Here is a 19,368-nt window from a genome sequence, read left to right on the forward strand (position 1 = left end):
CAGTAGTGTATAGGCTACGAGGTGTTGCCTTAGCCTGGAAGTAGCCTTTGTCATTAAGTTAAATGTGCAAGTCTATCTTTTGTTGAGCCCTGAAAAGCGTTTAAACCAGGGGTCCCCAAACTACGGCCCGCGGGCCGGATCCGGCTCAGGCCAATCATATTGTCTAAAAATGCATTTTCATTGATATCGTGACATCATCGCGCGCGCGGAAAGTGCGCTTTATATATCTAATATACTGTATGTATATCTATATATATATCTATATATATAAATATATATATATATATATATATATATATATGTATATATATATATATATATATATATATATATATATATATATATATATATATATATATATATATATATGGATGGATATATATATATATATATATATATATATATATATATATATATATATATATATATATATATATATATATATATGGATGGATATATATATATATATATATATTTATATTTATATATATATAATATATATATCAAATATATATATATATATATTAAATATATATATCAAATATATATATTGTATATATATATATATATATATATATATATATATATATATATATATATATATATATATATATATATATATATATATATATATATATATATATATATATATATATATGGATGAATGGATATATATATATATATATATATATATATATATATATATATATATATATATATATATACAATATATATATAAAATATATGTATATATATAATATATATATATCAAATATATATATATATATATATATATATATATATATATATATATATATATATATATATATATATATATATATATATATATATATATATATATATATATATATATATATATATATATATATATAATATATGGATGGATGGATGGATATTAAAGATTAAAGTACCAATGATTGTCACACACACACTATATGTGGTGAAATTTGTCCTCTGCATTTGTCCCATCCCCTTGGGGAGCAGTGGGCAATATATATATACTATATATATATATAGTTCTGAGTGTTGCTGGGTCGGGTTTAGTTTTGGAATTGGATTGCATTGTTATGGTATTACTGTTTATTGTTTTGTTGGATTGATTAATTAAAAAAAATAAAATACAAAAATAAATTTTTAAATAAATAAAAAAAAATCGATTTTTTAAAAATGAGAATCGATTCTGAATCGATTTTTGACTCGGGGGCCGCATTGGGTTAAAACAATTTGGCCGGGGGCCGGGCTGTACATATATATATATATATATATATATATATATATATATATATATATATATATATATATATATATATATATATATATATATATATATATATATATCCATTCATCCATATATATATATATATATAGTATATATATTAGATATATATATATATTAGATAGATATATATATATATTTTTAATATATATATATATATATATATATATATATATATATATATATATATATCTAATATATAATCTATATATATTAGATATATATATATATATATATATTACATATATATATATATATATTTTTTTAATATATGTATATTATATATATATATATATATATATATATATATATATATATATATATATATATATATATATATATATATATATATATATATATATATATATATATTTTTTTAATATATGTATATTATATATATATATATATATATATATATATATATATATATATATATATATATATATGCAAACTCCACACAGAAAGATTGAACTCAGGATGGATATATATATATATATATATATATATATATATATATATATATATATATATATATATATATATATATATATATATATATATATATATATATATATATATATATATATATATATATATATATATATATATATATATATATATATATATCCATCCTGAGTTCAATCTTTCTGTGTGGAGTTTGCATGTTCTCCCCATGACTGTGTGGGTTCCCTCCGGGTACTCCAGCTTCCTCCCACCTCCAAAGACATGCAACTGGGGATAGGTGGATTGGCAACACTAAATTGGCCCTAGTGTGTGAATGTGAGTGTGAATGTTGTCTGTCTATCTGTGTTGGCCCTGCGATGAGGTGGCGACTTGTCCAGGGTGTACCCCGCCTTCCGCCCGATTGTAGCTGAGATAGGCTCCAGCGCCCCCCGCGACCCCGAAGGGAATAAGCGGTAGGAAATGGATGGATGGATGGATTCTGAATCGCACAACGTGAGAATCGTGATTCGAATTTGAATCGATTTTTTCCGACACCCCTATTATTTAAGTTGAATGTGAGCCACCATTCTTTGTCGGGACTTTGTCTGGAATGAATATTCGTCATGTGGACGCTCTCTCCTCCAGCCGTGAGTTTTTGCTATATTCCAGCATCCACTGGCCTTTACGTGCATTTTCTCAAATCAGAAGACCGAAAAAGCCGCCACTGCTGACTTGGTGGCAATGACATGTAAATTATCTTTCAAATCAGTCCCCACTTGCATTGAGCCCAGAAATATCATGAGTGTTTTGTTTTTAATTACCGGGGCGTGTTATAAGACACACGCACATACATCTGCCGCTGCACGAAATGAAAACAACACTTGTGGTAATATAACACCTCTGCTTATCAATACAGTGATCTATTCGATGTATAGTGACAATTATTTTTTCACATTCTCTTTAAAATGAGACACTTAAACCAGCCCAGGATACATTACGAATGTGTTTTTTAATAACACGAATGTGTTTTAAGTTTACGCATAAAACGACACTTGTAAGAAAAATGTCCATGAGATAACGTCACACATTTCTTATGACACAAACCATACAGCTCCATTTACCCATCATCAGGAACCTGCTGAACCTTCACCCTGGCTAGTGTTTATGAAAGTTTTAGTTTTTAAAGGGGACCTATAATGATTTTCCTCTTTTCTGACTTTTACTGCAAGTGTTGTTGCAATGTTGGATACTCGTGTTGAAATCATCAAATCCTAATGTTAATGCATTTGGGCGTGACATCGCATGCAGTTTTGAATGCCTCGCAGAGCTGTGTTTTGGAGTCTTTTTTTTAAACAGTGTGACATCACAGTGAGGTGGCGATACATATTTGATTTGGACATTTAGTATAAGCCAGGGGTCGGGAACCTTTTTGGCTGAGAGAGCCATGAAACCCAAATATTTTAAAATGTATTTCCATGAGAGCCATATAATAATTTTTAACACTGAATGTTACTAAATGCGTGCATTTTTTAGTAAGACCAACATTTTTAGAGTATAATAGGTCTCTTAACATTTTTAATAACATTGTTATTCTGTAGCTAACCAATAATAAATACAACGCTTCTTACCATTAATGCGACTTCTTGAACAGGTGAATAGAAAACGGATGGATGGATATAAATGCATGAGAATGTTTTATATTTTGACACTGATTACCAGCGTAGGTAGGTAGGTAGGTAGGTCTTTATTGTTATTGCCCAAGTACAACAAAACTTTGTTTTCAGCACAAATCCGTGCTTGATTAGACAAACAAACAAACAGTGTACAGGGTCACAGAATATACGTATTACAACATACAACTGGAGACTTGCAACAGAGGGGAGGGAGTGGGGGCTAAGGTGGCGGGCTGCAGCTCTTCGGGCACTGCCCAGCCATCCATCACCCCTAAGGGATTCGCGTCAAGGGCGTTGGATGAATTATTCACTACTTATCGTGTTAAGCAATGTCAGCTAAGATTTATCTGAGAACCAGATGCAGTCATCAAAAGAGCCACATCTGACTCGAGAGCCATAGGTTCCCTACCCCTGGTATAAGCTATCGGCCAGAGCTAAACTCAGCTGGTAAAAGACGGCACCTTTGTGACATTTCTACTTGGGTTGAGGGACCATAAGGGAAGGGAGAAAAAAAGTATTATTTTAATCTAATCTTGGCATGCGCACACTAACACTGGCATGTGACATGCAGTGACATATATGCTGGGGAAAAAAAACATCTTTATTTTATGCAGCTCTGTATCGATCCGAGAGTGGGTAGGTGTCTCTAATGGAGGAAGAATATATATACTGTTCATGACATTTTTTACTATGTATGGAAAAAAATAGTGGTGATGTCCATGTTCAAGATGTATAGTTAACATTGTATATTTTCAAAAGATACATTCTGATACTTTTGTTGCAGGTGGTGCGAAGAGGGTTTCAATTGCATCGTGCAGACATTAAACCTACGGGAAAAAATGATAGGACCGCCATAGTTAGAGGATTCCAAAAAAAAGTGCAGTTCATCTTTTAGTCTAAACCTCAGAGACTGCACAAGTGGTGTGTTGTAGTGTGTTTTGTTATTGTTTTTCATGATTCCATTAATTTCGTGATTGATTGCATCATTGTTTTACTCTACTTGATCTAAAAATGAAACTGTTACTGATGACCACAATTTATTGTATTGATTTATTTTTATGTGTCTTAAAGCCAGGAAATTGCCAATTGAAGTTACCATAATTTTGTGTCATGTCTGTTATCTTTTTTTTTTTTAATCAAACAACTGAATGAACATCCTCCAAGACTGGTGATTGTATATTTATTCAGATATTTAAAGGGTAACTGCACTTTTTTTTTTTAAATGTGCCTTTGGTTCACAATCATTATGAGAGACATGACAATGGATGTTATTTATTTTTATTTTTTGCATTCTAAATATTAAATAAATGTGATTAAAAGTCCGCTTACAATGGAGCCTATGGAAGCCACGCAATTCCGCCTATAAAGCCCTTAACATAATATCAAAAACCTCCATTGAGGTTTTATATACATGATGTAAGTATATACAGTATGCAATGTAGTAACGGGCACATTTATGATAACATTTAACATTTACGTACTTTGATCATTTTCAGCGTACGTGGCACATTTAATTTGTTCATATATTCCAATTTAGATGAAGAATGACTCATAATCCTCACAAAACAACGGGGTAGGGGACCAAGCATCTTTTTGTGTCGTTCTCGCCATTTCCGGGACTGCCAAATTGTACCAACTTGTCAGAATACCTACTCAGACTTCATCTGTCCAGGTGAGATGCATGATTTATGATCTGCAATAAACTGCCAGGGAGCAAGGAAGCGAGGAAACACCTCGCCAGTTGGTCATGTAAAAACTGTACACAGGCTGGTGACCACAGCACTGCTATAAATAGTTTGTCTGTGTTGGCGCTTAGAATAACACATACTTGCCAACCCTCCCGTTTTTAGCGGGAGACTCCTGGTATTCAGCGCCTCTCCCGATAACCTCCCGGCAGAAATTTTCTCCCGACAAACTCCCGGTATTCAGCCGGAGCTGGAGGCCACGCCCCCTCCAGCTCAATGCGGACCTGAGTGGAGACAGCCTGTTCTTACGTCCGCTTTCCCACAATATGAACAGCTATCCTGCCCAATGACGTCATAACTGTAGAATGATCGAGGGCGAGTTCTTGGTTTCTTATGTGGGTTTATTGTTAGGCAGTTTCATTAACGTCTTCCCAGCGCGGTAACAACACACAACAACAGCAGTCACGTTTAGTCTACCGTAAAGCAGTTTGTCTGCCGTAAACAGCAAAGTTGTGACACTCTTAAACAGGACATTACTGCCATCTACTGGATAGCCTCTAGAACACTGAAATTCAAGTATTTCTTTTATGTATATGTATAATAAAATAAATATATATACATATATAGCTAGAATTCACTGAAAGTCAAGTATTTCATACATATGTATATATATATATATATATATATATATATATATATATATATATATATATATATATATATATATATATATATACATATATATGAAATACTTCAGTTGGTGAATTCTAGCTTAAATATATTCCCCTCTTAACCACGCCCCCAACCACGCCCCAAGCCCACCTCCGACTACGCCCCCCCAACCCCGACCCCCCACCTCCCGGTATCGGAGGTCTCAAGGTTGGCAAGTATGGAATAACAATACCACCAATACTTGATTAATATTCATGGTTATTGGATCTTAAGAGCGGAATAGAGGATCTCCCAATGGCTCCGCTGTAAGCAGACTTTTATTTACGTTTATTTACAAGTTAGAATGCATACTTAAAAAAAATAATCCATCTGTCGTCATGACGTCATAATGATTGTGAACGATAGGCAAAATTCCCCAAAAAGTCCAGTTCCTCTTTAAGCCAGAGGTTGTAAATGTGAATGTGGATCAAAATGTACTTAATATTTACATCAAAGCACATCCAATATATATTATCTAGACCAGTGGTTCTCAAACATTTTTCACCAAGTACTACCTCAGAAAACACTTGAATAAAATAATTGGTGTTCACGGCGGTCACTCACCCTATCTCGTCAACACGTACGCGCAGATACGAAAGCAGTCCAAAAAGAAGCAACGAACAATTTGCAGTCATGTTGTTGTGATCATAGACATCTTATAAGTAGACGCAGCATCGAGCGCTACTGCCTACTGGCGCTGACGAGACGCGGGGCCACCATCTTGGAGTGGTGATCCGCTCCACTCAGTGCAATTCATTTGGCAGGAGCAATGAACTGTCAGCGCATTTAATTAATCTTACTTCACTGAATACCACTGATTTTCACGTGTTTTTCTGTCATACGTGTAGCTATGATAAAGAACACATGTTTTGGCGTGTTTTATTATTCATAGTTTGCTTAACAGTAATAGACTATAAGTGACCAGACGTCCGAGATCAAAACTGGGAATATAATCCCAGAGAAGGGGGGAAAAAAACGGTCAGCTATTTTTAAGTTCAAGAAACAATATGATTAGGTTATAAATACATGCGTATATCCTACATAAACAATGTATGAATACATTAGATATCTATATATCTTAGGGACCTATAGACTGTATCTCTGTTGCTGCAGCAGCAGAGAGTTTATTCTGTCTTGACAATTTGTGTTGATAGATTGTATTACAGTCTTCCCTTAAATTATAATGTTTACAGTGATTGTTTTATATGTATTTTTTATGTATGTCGCTTTGGATAAAAGCGTCTGCCAAATACTTAAACATAAACACCTGAAAGTCTTTATATCAGCTAAAACCACCAATCTGGCTTTTACAATCTTTATCTTCATCATTTATTTCAACTTTATGTTATTCAAGTATGACATTTTTAAATGTATTTAATTTCATTGACAAGCAATTCTTTTATGGTCATACTCTTGTTTGCTAGAGGCTACAATTTCAGTACTATTGGAGATATTTGCTCCTTCTCAACTCTGTGGTAATATTCTTTTCACAAAATACAACCAATAGTACGTTAATGTTAAATCTTACTTGTGAAAAGTAATCCCTCGGTTTCTATTTTCAACAGTCCGCTCATTTGAGCAGGAAAACGCTGAACACCAGCTCGGCGTCTTTGTTTTCTACCTGTCAACTGTCAGTTTAGGCCAATGTTTTTCAACCACTGTGCCGCGGCACACTAGTGTGCCGTGAGATACAGTCTGGTGTGCCGTGGCCCATGTAATTTCACCTATTTGGGGTAAAAATATTTTTCGCAAACAAGTAATTATAGTCTGCAAATAATGTGCCGTTGTTGAGTGTCGGTGCTATCAAGAGCTCGGCAACTTTTGATTGATTGATTGATTGAAACTTTTATTAGTAGGTTGCACAGTACAGTACATATTCCGTACAATTGACCACTAAATGGTAACACCCGAATAAGTTTTTCAACTTATTTAAGTCGGGGTTATTGCAATTCATGGTAACAATAACAATGTAACAATGTAATACTCTTCCATATCAGCAGGTGGCAGCCGGTAGCTAATTGCTTTGTAGATGTCTGGAACAGGTTGTGTGAGATGACAATGGTTTGTCTGAACCCAAAATGCAGACGACAGTGGGAGGCAGCATACAGGTGAAAAGGTATCTAATGCTAAAACCAAAAATAAACAAAAGGTGAGTGCCCCTAAGAAAATGCATTGAAGCTTAGGGAAACTAAAACTGAACTGGCTACAAAGTAAACAAAAAAGAATGCTGGACGACTGCAAAAACTTACAGCGTGTGGAGCGTCCACAAAGTACATATGAACATGACATGACAATCATCAATGTCCCCACAAAGAAGGACAGCAACAACTTAAACATTCTTGATAGCTAAAACAAAGCAGATGCAGAGAATAGCGTTCAAGGAAGACATGAAACTGCCACAGGAAAACACCAAAAACCTTAAAATAAGTCACAGTGTAAAGTGACAGGTCGTGACAGTACACCTAGTTTGAGACAAGAGCTATAGTGATGCATGCTTGGTTATGGTTTAAAGTCATATCCAACAGTTGCGACAACAACTTTTTACTGTCAATATCGGCTGCTGAGTTTCATTTTTTAATGATTTCTGCTGGTGGTGTTTTCAATGAAAAAAAAATGTGCCTTGGCTCAAAAAAGGTTGAAAAACACAGGTTTAGGCGGCTCGTCGGCTCCTCATCACCACTTCAAGATGGCGGCCGAATTTCTCGGGTCCACAGCAGCCAACGCTGCGTTTACCTATAACATGTCTATGGTTGTGATGATAGAATATACATTCATGATAGCTAATGCTAGCTAACAACACTTGCAGATAATGCGCGCGCATGCGTTACGTACGTATGTAGTTACGTCATGACGTACAAGAAGCCGGAAGAGTGTGAAATACATTGGAAAGTTGGCGCCCCTTTTTAATCAATGACTATTGAGCACTCTGCCCATTCCTATAGTGCCTCGTATCTGTGTGTCCAACATACATATGAGGTATGACTGTACATGACAAACAATAGCGCACTCTGGCCTTGAGGCACTCGGAAAAAGAAAAGACATTTAAAGAAGAAAAGCCGCGCTCCTCGTCCTGTATGACGCTCATACGTGCCCTTGGTTACCTAGTAACTCTCCTCTCTGGCTCCAATTGGGCGCTCGGGAGGGAAGCAGCGGGGTCGCGCGGCGCGTTCTCGTTGAGCCTGTCGAGTTGAGGCGAGAGAGCATCCAGAGGCAGGCGGACGGAGAGGGGCAGCGAAGCCGCTGGAAACAACTCGCAGCCGGAGACATGTTTTCAAAAGGACAGCGGGGAGGATGGAATGAGACCTGCTGCACTGGAGGCGATAATTCCTCACTTTAAACAAACAGGACATTTTTTTGGATTTGGAGTACATACCCCACGTCCGGTTTTTTTTCCCCACGCGTGTTTTTTCCTTCTTATTTTTTTTTTTAAAAGAAGAACACGGCATGGGGACATTTACATCTGGATTGTGCAGGTGAGTCACTGCGTGGTGTTAACGAGCAGCGCCTTTTTATTTGCGCAAAAAGTGATGTTTTTTTTTTTTTTTTTTTGCAACGAGGCTGTTCCTATTTTGGGTTTGTTACTTGAACGCGCTGCCCCATCATACGCAAAAATAACTGCATGCGGTCCTTTTGGCCGCACTGACACACGACGATGTTCCAGCAACCCCCCAAAGAGAGATTTGTGTTACTTGTCCCCTTTGCGAACACTTGTTACTTCCAGAAAGACACATATATTTTTTGGTGCGTGATAAAGGAATGACGCACAGACGTCTGCGTGGAATAACCGCATAAGTTTCTCACATGCATTCTCCACAGAGCTAAAATTGTGATTTTTATTTGTTGTGCCACTTCATATCAAGCATTTTGGTATGATAGTAATTGTAATCAATTGCCAACAGTATTTGGCCCACCTGCCTTGACTCACATATGAACTTGAAGTGCCATCCCATTCCTAACCCATAGGGTTCAATATGATGCCAGTCCACCTTTTGCGTCTATTACAGCTTCAACTCTTCTGGGAGGGCTGTCCACAAGGTTGCGCAGTGTGTTTATAGGAATTTTCGACCATTCTTCCAAAAGGCCACACACTTATGTGTGTGGCTCTCAGTCTCCGTTCTAGTTCATCCCGAAGGTGTTCTATCAGGTCAAGACTCTGTGCAGGCCAGTCAAGTTCATCCACACCAGACTCTGTCATCCATGTCTTTATGGACCTTGCTTTGTGCACTGATGCATAGTCATGTTGGAAGAGGAAGGGGCCCGCTCCAAACTGTTCCCACAAGGTGGAATTGTCCAAAATGTTTTGGTATCCTGGAGCATTCAAAGTTCCTTTCACTGGAACTAAGGGGCCAAGCCCAACTCCTGAAAAAACAACCCCACACCATAATTCCTCCTCCACCAAATGTCACATTCGGCACATTGCAGTCCGAAATGTAGCGTTCTCCTGGCAACCTCCAAACCCATGTTGGTCGAGAAGGCCTACCGTATTTTTCGGACTATAAGTCGCTCCGGAGTATAAATGGCATTGGCCGAAAATGCATAATAAAGAAGGAAAAAAACATATATAAGTCACATTGGAGTATAAGTCGCATTTTTGGGGGAAATTTATTTGATAAAACCCAACACCAAGAATAGACATTTGAAAGGCAATTTAAAATAAATAAAGAATAGTGAACAACAGGCTGAATAAGTGTACGTTATATGACGCATAAATAACCAACTGAGAACGTGCCTGGTATGTTAACGTACCATATTATGGTAAGAGTCATTCAAATAACTATAACATATAGAACATGTTATACGTTTACCAAACAATCTGTCACTCCTAATCGCTAAATCCCATGAAATCATATACGTCTAGTCTCTTACGTGAATGAGCTAAATAATATTATTTGATATTTTACGGTAATGTGTTAATAATTTCACACATAAGTCGCTCCTGAGTATAAGTCACACCCCCGGCCAAACTATGAAAAAAACTGTGACTTATGGTCCGAAAAATACGGTAATTCATCTCAAAGGTGTTCTATTGGGTTCAGGTCAGGACTCTGTGCAGGCCAGTCAAGTTCATCCACGCTAGACTCTGTCATCCATGTCTTCATGGACCTTGCTTTGTGCACTGTTGCACAGTCATGTTGGACGAGGAAGGGGCCCGCTCCAAACTGTTCCCACAAGGTTGCATGGAATTGTCCAAAATGTTTTGGTAACAAGGAGCATTCAAAGTTCCTTTCACTGGAACTAAGGGGCCTAGCACAACTCCTGAAAAACAACCCCACATCAAAATTCCTCATCTACCAAATTTCACACTCGGCACAATGCAGTCTGAAATGTAGCGTTCTCCTGGCAACCTCCAAACCCAGACTCGTCCATCAAATTGCCTGATGAAAAAGCGTGATTCATCAGTCCAGAGAACGCCTCTCCACTGCTCTAGAGTCCAGTGGCAACATGCTTTACACCACTGCATCTGGCGCTTTGCATTGGACTTGGTGATGTATGCCTTAGATTCGGCTGCTCGGCCATGGAAACCCATTTCATTAAGCTCTCTGCGTACTGTACGTGGGCTAATTGGAAGGTAACATGAAGTTTGGAGCTCTGTAGCAACGGACTGTGCAGAAAGTCGCCAACCTCTTTGCACTATGCGCTTCAGAATCCGCTGACCACTCTCTGTCAGTTTACGTGGCCTACCACTTCGTGGCTGAGTTGTTGTTGTTACCAAACTATTCCATTTTCTCATAATAAAGCCGACAGTCTACGTTGGAATATTTAGGAGCGAGGAAATTTCACGACTGGATTTGTTGCACAGGTGGCATCCTATGACAGTTCCACGCTGGAAATCACTGAGCTCCTGAGAGCGGCTCATTCTTTCACAAATGTTCGTAGAAACAGTCTCCGTGCCTAAGTGCTTGATTTTATACACCTGTGGCCGAGCCAATTGATTAGGACACCTGATTTTGATCATTTGGATGGGTGGCCAACTACTTTTGTCAATATAGTGTGCATAGACAGCTCAGTTCAAATGCCTATTTAAAATGCATTTGGGATCTGATTATGTAGAGATGAGTATATTTTATTAATATGAGAGAATGGAGGTATTATTGCAATGCTCATCACTGGAATCCTCTGATAGATGGATCGCTTGTTGCCTTTTTTATGCACGCCATTAATTCTTACAAGCAGCCTCACTTTTTGCAGTAGGGAAGAGCAGGGGTTGCTTTTTACACTTTTTTTTTACTCTAGTGTGAATTGCTCATCATCAAAACATCTTTCGAGAGTTGTTCAAGCATTGAATTGAAGCGTAAAGTGTTAGCTGTCCCTCTCATTTCCCAACCCATTTTAAACAAAAGAGGTTATAAACTGCAGTATCAAAGAAAACATTGGGACAACCCACCCTAATACATGAATGGTTGTCACTCGGGATGGGTACCGAATTTGGTTATTTTTTTAGGTACTGACCCAACTCCATTGTTTCTACCAGGTAGTGATTCATGTAAAATCAAATGCCAATATCGATACGTTTGATTCACGTGATGCCACGTGCGGTTGCAAACTTGGCACTGGCTTAAGCACTTGGCTGGGAAACAAGCCAATGTCAATTATTTTAATGAAGTCATTTTTATTTTACTTTTTATCCTATTAGTAATGCAATATTATATTTAGTTATATTGATTTATTATTTATTTACTGTATATTCATTTTATTGTCATCTTTTTTTTTTCTATTAATATTCAAATGTTTTACTTGTATTTTATTCTACTTATGGTTCTTACTATTCTACAAGTTTTATTATTTTTATTTTCCAACGTTCCTCAGGTGAGCCATCTGCTTCAGGGGTTATCAGCCGTGCTTGTGGAGGCACTTTTGTGTCAGCCTCCTGGTGGCCATGGTCTGAGGACCTCCTGGTGCGGATGGCTCCTGTGATAGTGTTTACTCACATGTTTCCTCTGTACTCAGCCATGCAATCATTTGTCCATATAGTTGCATATGTGTGTACAGGGGTGCAAATTAACACTCGCCAGTCGCCATTTGCGAGCTATTTTTAGCTTTGGCGAGTAAAATATTTGCCTAACTTGCCACGCTGGCGAGTTGAAAAAGTGAGGTTCACAACAGCAATAATGCAGCGCTTACCGGTACCTAAAGCAACACGGAGATCATTATTTTACCAAGCACATATTTGTTGTGATGTCACGTTCGACGTTCCGTAGACTAGTTGCTAAGAGACGGCAGTTAGCTAGCCTAGTAGTTAGCTTAGAGCGCGCACTACAGGGATATCTCTCAGGCGACAGTCACAGAGTGTACCGGTAACGTTACTCGAGTCTTAATAGCTAACAATCATTCTTCCTAGCCTTAAGCCTATAAATCTTATCGTTATGTGGCGCTTCCTGAAACCCATAGCTAAAAAGGCACGGACGGAGGAGGAGGAGGAGGAGGAGGAGGAGGAGGGGGGTCGCGATGCGAATGCTGCGAAACCCAAACCGACCAGCGCTGGAACTGGGGGGAGAAAGTTTCAGACGAAGTGGCTATACGACGATGCAGGGAAAAAACTGATGTTCTTTCATTAATGTTCTTTCATTATTTATATCCAGACAATGTTGGCAACAGATTTAATATTTTTTTCCTATATTTTTTGTAGCAAGCAGTTCACGGTCAATCAGACTTGCATATTACTTTTATTTTATTGAATGCAGATATTTTTTAATGTTTAAATGTAAAAAAATTAATGTAAATATCCAGACAATGTTGAAAAATATTTAACTATTTCTTTATTCTTTGTAGCAATCAATGCACTGTAAAACTTGTATATTACTTAAATTTTATTGAATACAGATCTTTTAAAATCTTATCTGCACTGCATCATGCGTCCTGCTTCTAGTTTCATAGGATAGTAAAAAAAAGAATCTATATACTCTATATACTATACTGTGGCCCCTGGTTGGTTGTAGAATTGGTTTTAATGTGACGTGAACACTTCTACATGGCGGAATACAATGGTAAAGGAAATAGTTTGTTTTGGCATTTGGCGAGTAAAACATATGGTTGGCGAGTATGTTTTTTCACCTACTAGCCACTTGGCGAGTTGGTCAAAAAGTTAGTTTGCACCCCTGTGTGTGTATGTTGTGTGTTTGTGTTTGGTATCTGTGTCCGTGATAATGGGAGGATTTGGGTCACCGGGGTATTGTTTTTAACTTTGTAAAGCACTTTGCGTTGCATCTCTTTTATGTATGAAAAGCGCTTTATAAATAAAGTTTGATTGATTGATTGACAAGCAGTCAAGCACTCAGTGGAACTGCCTCGATAGTAGGTAATGTTAAAATTCCGATGGCAGTAAAGCAAGAAAAAGGTGCGCAAAAGTAAGGCCCCACTTTTCAAAATGTGCTAGCTCAGTGCTAATTTACATTGGATTTGCCAAAAAATGATAAATGTTGTTAGTATTAATGGTTTCAATTTCAAGACTTCCCAATTTCGCAATTAAAACTAAAACTAAGATGCACGTTACAATTGAACCGCTTGTGCAATAACAATAGTTGGAATTTAAATACTTTATGGGACTCAATAAAAGACAAAAATGGCACATTCGAGTTAATGGCAAAGACTACTTCCTGGCTAATTTAACTCGTGTGTCCATATCTTGCTTGCCTTTTTTTGTCACTATATTTCCTGTCTGTGCGGTGGCTTCCTGACCTTCCCCTGATTGGCAATCAGGACACACCTGCTCCTGGTTGCCAATCAAGATGCTTTCTTTATATGCCAGCCGTATCCTCTGGCCGGTGCTGAATCATTGCTCAACTTTTGTGCATCAATTCTGCTTCTTGTTGTTGCTCAACGTGTTGCTTTGTTTTTTAACTAAAACCCGCATAGCTTTTCCTATGTTTCCGGTGCACTTCCCTGCTGCACTATTTCTTTTGTTTTGTTATTAGATACATTTTAACTGTGTTATGCCTGCCAGTTCTGCATACTGGGGTCACGCTTGTACAGAACGTAATGTATACAAGGCAACCAAACCCAAATAAAAAATGATGACTACGGCTGGTTAATATAGTTAAAAACTGTATCACGATTAGGGCTGCAACAACTAATCGATCAAATCGATTAAAATCGATTATAAAAATAGTTGCCGATTAATTTAGTCATCGATTTGTTGGATCTATGCTATGCGCATGCGCAGAGGCTTTTAAAAAAAATAAATTTTTTTTTTTTTTTTTTTTTTTTTAAAAAATAGACCTTTATTTATAAACTGCAACATGTACAAACAGCTGAGAAACAATAATCAAAATAAGTATGGTGCCAGTATGCTGTTTTTTTTCAATAAAATACTGGAAAGGATAGAAATGTAGTTTGTCTCTTTTATCCGATTATTAATCGATTAATCAAAGTAATAATCGACAGATTAATCGATTAACAAATTAATCGTTAGTTGCAGCCCTAATCACGATTAAAGTTTTTTATATTGGTTGATGTAGATAATTGATATTTTTTATGACCTGTGGAAAATATGGACCAGGAGAAAATATATAAAATGATTTGTATTTCAAATATTACCTTCCTCTGATTATAATCCTGTCAGGTATCAAAGCAGAAAGGAAAGGAAATGTCAACACAACCATGTAAAACACACCAAAAAAAAAAAATCAATGTTAAAAACTTTTATAAAATCACAATAAATATTTAACAATAACCTATTTTAAATTAAGGTGCAAAAATATGGATTATGTAAGAAATGCTTAATAAAGTGTAATAAAATAAAAGTGAAAATGTTAACATAGAAAAACCTGAGAAGAACACTTTTTTGCCAATAAGTTACATAGTATGTCTAACATTTAATTTGGTCTGTTTATTCTAATTTAAGTATGGAAAGGAATTCATGTTATGCAGCAATTGATACAATTTTATTGGAACAAATTATTGTTTTAAAGTAGCACATATTGTTATAATTTATATATAGAGTCCTGCGCCTTAGTTCCCACTTATTCTTTCTGTACTTCTGAATAGGGAATGGACAAGGGTTGAAAAGAAAAGATGAGCACGGTCCGGTTGAAAAAGTCCAAAAAATGGACTTTCGAGCTGACTTTTCCTGTTTAATTGACAATTGAATTGTTTTCTGAAGCACTCATTTGTAGTTTCTTTTCTCACTCAATGCAGATAATCAACTGCGAGAGAGCAAGATGGTGCAACCAAACATGATTTTTGATACTGCTACGCGATTGGCTGTTCACTTCTTGTTTTGTTAGGTTTCCAGACCGCAAGTGCCTTTGTTCAGGCAACCAACCACGCTTCATTCTTTCCGGTTTCTTCCGACCCAAAAATATATACATATATATCGAACATTTTATTGAACGCGTTTTTTATTGATATCGATTACGTGCAGAGGTGGGTAGTAACCCACTACATTTACTCCGTTACATCTACTTGATTAACTTTTGGGATCAATTGTATGTACGTCCAAGAGTAGTTTTAATGCAACATACTTTTACTTTTACTTGAGTATATTTATAGAGAAGAAACGCTACTTTTACTCCGCTCCATTTATCTACATTCAGCTCGCTACTGATTTTTATCGATCTGTTAATGCACGCTTTGTTTGTTTTGGTTTGTCAGACAGACCTTCAAAGTAGGATCTATCGCATGCCTGCGTTTCACCAATCAAATACAGTCACTGGTGACGTTTGACTCAGTTTCACCAATCAAACAGAGCCAGGCGGTCACATGATTAACAAGCTTAAGCTTACATGAACTCAACATCAAATTTGAGGAAGCACATCACGTTAAGTAATGTTAGTAGATATTTTGGCTGTCACCGTAGGCTGATGTTAGCTTCCCTGTTATGAATCTCTGTCAAATGTACATCGTGTGGGGACATTTATTAACGCACTGCAGCCTCATAGACAGACAGAGACACACACACTCACACGCACAGTCGCACACACACTCACGCATGCATAGAAACAGCAATCAGAAGTGCACAGTGTGTTCCCAGGTGCACCGTGCAGCCCACACCTATCAGTTTATGGTTTGCGTAAAGGCTAACTTGTTATTTTCCTTTGTAATCTCTGCCTACTGAGCCTATGGTGCTGTTAAGTTATTGTGGCTCAATGTGCCTTAATTTTTTTATGTTAATGTATTATTATTTAATATATATTATTGTTTTAGTTGCTTAAGAGATATTCCTGGCTCTGAATTTGCTCATTACTATTTTTATGTTTTTGTGCATTATTTGTTGCCGTCATCATTAAACGAACAGGTTACTCATCAGTTACTCAGTACTTGAGTAGTTTTTTCACAACATACTTTTTACTTTTACTCAAGTAAATATTTGGGTGACTACTCCTTACCTTTACTTGAGTAATACATCTCTAAAGTAACAGTACTCTTACTTGAGTACAATTTCTGGCTACTCTACCCACCTCTGATTACGTGTCTACCGCTATATATATATTGATATAGTTTTTTTCGACCCAGCCCGAGTGACGACCAATCCCAACTGGTATTTTTTTTTTTTAACTTAAAAAGGCCAACGGTCGTGTTCCAACTACTGTAGTTAGCTGGCTAATGACAACCTAAACTATTGCTTTCTCTTCACACTTTTTAAAGGTTACAATTGTTTTGTTACAATTAGTCGACATTATCGACGATAAAATTAGTCGCCGACAATTATATTTGTCGACAATAATTGTGACGTCATCATTTGTTTTTCCGGGCAGAAGTGGGTCATTCGCTAAAAAATTGTGAGTGACAACAAGTTAAGTGTGAGGATATTTCCTCTTATTCTTGTTAAAAAAACATGAATACCTTGCTCATTTTGCAAAGCGGACTTTGTTTTTATGGCAGTACGTCTGTGATTGTCAACTTTGGTAAGAGTGTTAGCTTATATCTTGCTAGCTAGCTAACAAGAGTGAGACGAAGTTGTGTGAAAAATTAAACTATCATTTTAGCCGAAGTCAGCCAGCTAAACTTTTGTCTACAAAACCCAAAACCAGTGAAGTTGGCAAGTTGTGTAATTCGTAGATAAATACATAATACAAGGATTTGCAAATCCTTTTAAACTTATATTCAATTGAATAAACAGCAAAGACAAGATATTTAATGTTCGAACTGAGAAACTTCAATTTTTTTGCAAATAATCATTACCTTAGAATTTAATAGCAGCAACACATTGCAAAACATTTGGCACAGGGGCATTTGTACCACTGTGTTACATGGCCTTTCCTTTTAACAACACTCAGTAAACGTTTGGGAACTGAGGAACCACTTTTTGAAGCTTTTTTCAATAAGAGACAGGTCTGGACTACAGGCAGGCCAGTCTAGTACTCGCACTCTTTTACTACGAAGCCACGGTGTTGTAGCACGTGGCTTGGCATTGTCTTGCTGAAATAAGCAGGGGCGTCCATGATAACGTTGCTTGGATGTCAACATATGTTGCTCCAAAACCTGTACGTACCTTTCAGCACTAATTGTGCCTTCACAGATGTTAAGTTACCCATGCCTTGGACACTTAATACACCCCCATACCATCACAGATGCCGGCTTTTCAACTTTGCGCCTATCACAATCCGGATGGTTCTTTTTCTCTTTGGTCCCGAGGACACAACGTCCACAGTTTCCAAAAACAATTTGAGATGTGGACTCGTCAGACCACTTTGTATCAGTCCATTCTTAGAAGAGCTCGGGCCCAGCGAAGCCGGCAGCGTTTCTGGGTGTTGTTGATAAATGGGTTTTTCTTTGCATAGTACAGTTTTAACTTGCACTTAAAGATGTAGCAACTGACTGTAGTTACTGACAGTGGTTTTCTGAAGTGTTCCTGAGCCTTTACACACTGATGTCACTTTTTGATGCAGTACCGCCTGAGGGATCGAAGGTCCGTAATGTCATCGCTTACGTGCAGTGATTTCTCCAGATTCTCTGAACCTTTTGATCTTACCGGCGGCGAAATCCCTAAATTCCTTGCAATAGCTTGTTGAGAATTGTTCTTAAACTGTTCGAAAATTTGCTCACACATTTGTTGACAAAGTAGTGACCCTCGCCCCATCCTTGTTTGTGAATGACTGAGCATTTCATGGAAGCTGCTTTTGTATCCAATTATGGCACCCAAGTAGCCTGTTCACCTGTGGGATGTTCCAAATAAGTGTTTGATGAGCATTCTTCAACTTTCTCAGTCTTGTGCCAGCTTTTTTTAAACCTGTTGCAGGCATCAAATTCCAAACAAGCTAATATTTGCAAAAATAACAACGTTAAGTATCCTGTCTTTGCAGTCTATTCAATTGCATGTAGGTTGAAAAGGATTTGCAAACAATTGTATTTTGTTTGTATTTACGATTTACACAAAGTGCCAACTTCACTGATTTTGGGGTTTGTACATCAATTCAAGTATGTTTTAAAGCAGCATCGATTTGCAATGTCGTCAAAAAAGGAACTTTAACAAACGCGAACCACGCATGTACACACACACACACACACACACACACACACACACACACACACACACACACACACACACACACACACACACACACACACACACACACATCACACATCACACATCACACACACACACACACACACACACACA

The 19,368-nt window shown here is 37.0% G+C and overlaps 1 protein-coding gene across 2 annotated transcripts in view; it reads left to right on the forward strand.

Moving 5' to 3' along the window:
- Positions 1-8,819: 8,819 nt before the first annotated feature.
- The window catches only part of LOC133649045 (neuroligin-3), a 647,322-nt gene continuing 636,773 nt past the window's right edge, over positions 8,820-19,368 (forward strand). For both annotated transcript variants that reach the window (XM_062045739.1, XM_062045740.1), the window contains exon 1: positions 8,820-9,283. The gene's annotated coding sequence lies outside the window, so the exon portion shown is untranslated. The remainder of the gene's footprint in view (positions 9,284-19,368) is intronic.

Source organism: Entelurus aequoreus, linkage group LG04 (assembly GCF_033978785.1).
Source record: "Entelurus aequoreus isolate RoL-2023_Sb linkage group LG04, RoL_Eaeq_v1.1, whole genome shotgun sequence".
NCBI lineage: Eukaryota > Metazoa > Chordata > Actinopteri > Syngnathiformes > Syngnathidae > Entelurus > Entelurus aequoreus.